General features: G+C 42.8%; 1 pseudogene; it reads left to right on the forward strand.

Moving 5' to 3' along the window:
• Positions 1-1,802: 1,802 nt before the first annotated feature.
• On the forward strand, positions 1,803-2,965 carry LOC113910349 (annotated as a pseudogene).
• The last annotated feature ends 1,535 nt before the right edge of the window (positions 2,966-4,500 follow it).

A 4,500-nucleotide genomic window follows, 5' to 3' on the forward strand; every position in this document is an offset into this window, starting at 1 on the left:
AAGGTTGTTTTCCCTCTAGCAAGGCATTAACATGAAGATAGTTGGGAACTTCCTGGAGGAACATTGCACTCTGCCCCGCTTCCAGTATCTGTCAACGGGTTATAAGGACATTTAATTGTATCTACATTTCCTTCTGGAAGCTAGGACGCTGATAGAAATGCTTTGTTTTTGTAAATTGCTAAGACATTTGTAAACGGAGTCTTGCAGGATTGTGATCTCTATAAGTTAACTATTTGTTTTTCCTTTAGGGCAGCCAGGAGTGCATGAGGAATGTCACTTGGTTGCTGGGGTGGTTGTGGGGTGTCAGCTTCTGCTTTGTCCTCAGCTTGCCTTCTATTCCCTCATCATAACCTCTGTTTTAAGGGATATTTTGAAGATAAGAATTAGGAAATTGTTTGGAAGTTAATGAGCCCCTCATCCCTCAAATAAGGTTGGATGTGGACTGTGGGGCTATCTTCCTCAGCTTGGGCTGCGATAACAAAAATAACAGAGACTAGGGGGCTTATAAACAGTGGGAATTTATTTCTCACGGTGCTGGAGATTGGAAGTTTAAGATCAGAATGCCAGCACGGTTGGGTTCTGGTGAAGGCCCTCTTCTGAGTTGTAAACTGCTGACTTCTGGTTATATCCTTACAGGACAGAAAGCAGACCTGGGAAGAAAGCACTCTCACTCATCTTGTTCAGGAGGGCTCCACATTCATGACTTGATCCCAAAGGCCCCACCTCCTCACACCATCACGCTGAGGATAAGGGTTTCAATATAAGAATTTGGAGGTGACACAACAGGGAGCATGGGAACGATGGAGGAGGTGTGGGGTAGTTGAAGCAGGACGGGGTGGGGGATTCTTTAAAGTGAAGCTCCTTGCAACTTACCCTGCTTTCTATCAAGGTTGGGGATTTTGCCAGAGCTGTCTTCTGATGGGAGTGGTGAATGAGAAGGCTGACCTCTGAGGGCAGATTTGAACTGGAGACATTAAGGGCTAGAGGTGGGGAGTCTGGTTAGGAGGAGATGATGTGGACTTCCCAGTTTGGAGATAAAGATGATTCTTTCGACATCTGTTGTTTCCTGACTTGTTAATTTTAGCCATTCTGACTGGTGTGAGGTGGTATCTCATTGAGGTTTTGATTTGGATTTCCCTGATGCCGAGCGATGTTGAGCACTTTTTCATGTGTCTGTTGGCCATTTGGATGTCTTCTTTGCAGAAATGTCTGTTCATGTCTTCTGCCTATTGAGAAAGATGATTCTGCTCTTGGATGTTGCAAAGGGCCCAGAGAGGGACCCCTCCACCACACCCTTCCCCAGGGCTCGGTGCCACCTCTCTTCAGCGAGTTGAAAGAGAGGAGCTGCCTCTTTTGACTGGTGTCCTCGGAGCCATGAGCCCTTGATTTGGAGGTTTACTCTCCTGCACACTGGAATAAGCAATATTGGTATTCACAAAGGTTCTGCTCTAAGTTTTATTGTGCTGTGTCAGACTACCAAAGGAGGTTAGGTACTGAGAGCCCCAAGACATCTTTGGAGATGTCACAGGTGGAGGTAAGTATCAGGTTTTCTTCCATTCAGGACTGTCCCCTGACCAGTGAGTCACAGCAGTGTGCACACATCAAGAGTCATATTTGATGTGGGAAATTCGGGATTAGGGTTCGTAGCTGACAGCCAAGAAAGAATTCTTGAGACATCTTTGGTGCGAAAAGGTGATTTTATTGGTCGTCAGCAGCGCACCGAGACTGAGCTCGCGTTTCTTCCCGCGCGCGTTGTGGGCTTGCAGTTGAGATTTTTACGACGCTTGGATGCTACTCCTGACATGGAGAAGATTGAGGAACAGTTTGCTAATCTGAACATTGTTAAACATTCCTCAGAAACTAAAGAGCCTGCTTACTTGCTTGGTATAGAATACATCAAAAGCTATACGAGCAGAAAAAGAAAACTTGGTTGCTGTTTTATGTTCTAATGGATCAATCAGAATATATGATAAAGAAAGGTTAAACATACTACGAGAATTTAGTGGATATCCTGGACTTCTTAACAGAGTTAAAATTGCAAATTCTTCTGACAGTGTATATTCCTCATATACCGATGGCACTGTAAAGTGTTGGGATGCTCGATTAGCCAGTGAAAAACCTGTCCAGCGTTCAAGGGTTACCCTTCCAGTAGTTTTATTAGTTTTGATATCAACTGTAATGATCATGTCATTTGTGCTGGTACAGAAAAAGTGGATGATGATGCATTGTTGGTATTTTGGGATGCAAGAATTAATTCTCAGGATTTGTCTACTACTAAAGACCCACTTGGAGCATATTCAGAGACTCATAGTGATGATGTCACTCAAGTGTGCTTCCATCCCAACAATCCTAACATGGTAGTCTCGGGTTCAACTGATGGCCTGGTAAATGTATTCGATATTAGTGTTGATAATGAAGAAGATGCACTGGTTACAACCTGTAACTCCGTTTCATCAGTAAGCTGTATTGGTTGGTCTGGGAAGGATTATAAACAGATTTCCTGCATGACACATGATGAAGGATTTTGTTGGTGGGATCTTAATCATCCGGATACTGATGAACCAATTACATGTTTGAACATCCAGGATGTCAGAGAAGTAGTTAATCTGAAAGAAGGTATTTTGGACTATTTAATTGGTGGCCTATATCATGAAAAAAATGGACAAATTGTTTGTTGTTGGAGGAACAAACACAGGAATTATTCACTTGATGAGCTGCACTATATCAGGATTGATCCATGTGACCAGCCTTCGTGGAGGGCATGCTGCTACAGTCTGTTCTTTCTCTTGGAATATGCAGGATAATTCTTTGCTAACCAGAGAAGAAGATGCACAGTTGTTACTTTGGAAACCTGGAGCAATAGGGAAGACATTTACAAAGAGACAGCATGAAAATAGCATCCACTGTGTCCCAGCGAGTTTGAGTTCACAGTAATGATTCTTACAAGAGAAGGAAAAAGCAGTGATGTTATGTTGGGAGTTTACTTGAGAGGCTTTATAGTTACAAGTAGTTATTTTTTGTACTACCTGTGATAGATATGTTTAAAGCTCATATGTAAAAACAAGCCAGTAATAAACAATCCTGGAAAAATGTTGAAGATGGTTTAATTCCGGTCTTCATGTATTCTAAAATTATTTTTTTTAAAGCTGCCAGTTGAGTATATAATCAGTGAGTTGAAAGTAAAATTACATTCCTCATTTTTTTTTAAAAAAAGGTGATTTTATTAAAGCACGGGGACAGAACCCGTGGGCAGAATGAGCTGCACTGGGGTCATGAGGAGTGGTCCCTTATAGACTTTCAAGTTGGGAGGGGTTTAGGGAGAGTGTAAGTCTCCAAGGAATTTTGGAAACAAGGTTTCCAGGACCTTGAGAGGGCTAGCTATTTTTGGGAAAAGGTCATTTATTACCGTCTAATAAAACCTTAGTCATGAGACCCTTCAGATGTATATCGGTGGGCCATACGCTTGGGGGATGATTGCCAACAATCTTGGAGGGTTTAGAGATAAAGGAAGTTTCCAAAGAAATTCTTATACGTTAAAGTAGACTTAAACAGGATTGGGGGTGGGGGCGGGAGTCAGACTAGAATTGCCTTTTGCCCTTAGCAAAGTATTAACATCGAAGCAGTTGAGTCCCTAGAGGAATGTCACTATGCCTGTTTCAAGGACTTGTCAGTGGGCTCTAGGCAGTAAGGAAATTCAATAATTTTTCTTCTGCTTTTGTTTCCCACATCAATATTTACTATTATAGCCAGGGACTCCTTCATAAAACTTACAGGGCTCCACCTTAGAAGCTAGTGTCCAATGTAACCATAATAACAGAATAAGCAATGGGTTATCTTATTTTAGAGATTAGACAAAGTCTTTTCAAATAGCATTTTGCTGGTAGAAAATTCTATCTTGGCTCAGGCCAGTGGTCCTTTTGGAAACTGACCGAATCAGGCTACCATCCAGCTTCACATCACATCCCTTTATTAGTACATTTTTCATGACTCCTTGCCATAGAACCTTTGTGTTTCGATGGCATTTTGTAATTTGTGGGTGAAATGGTGGTTTCTGGCATCATATTACAGCTGCAAGGTCTTTTGCTTAAATCCAGAGGAGTGGGACATTCATTACCTTGAAAAGTGTAAAGGAGGATTTGTACCACCGGCTTCTGCATCTCTGAGCAAGCAATGTCATTCACTCTGCCTACAGTTTCCTCCTCTGTTCTGCATCAGGATGACTTCTATTTGTCCTTCAAAAATCCACCTTGGTGTTCCCTGGTCTACAAACCTTCCTGACCCTCCAGTGCTCCCCCGCTCCACTCCCGTGTTCCTCTAGAACCAAGCGCTCCTTTCTAATTTTGCATTGATTAATTGTCTAAGTGCCTCCCCAGCTCATCTGTAAGCCCCTGAGGGTGGGTGGGACTCCATCTTGTCCTTTCATGAAGGATTTTCCTGACCAGATCCCCCCTCTTTCCCCCCTGCTCCTGCCTGGGTCAGATGCCTCTTCTCATCTTCCCT

The sequence above is a fragment of the Zalophus californianus genome, chromosome 6 (assembly GCF_009762305.2).
Source record: "Zalophus californianus isolate mZalCal1 chromosome 6, mZalCal1.pri.v2, whole genome shotgun sequence".
Taxonomy (NCBI): Eukaryota; Metazoa; Chordata; class Mammalia; order Carnivora; family Otariidae; genus Zalophus; species Zalophus californianus.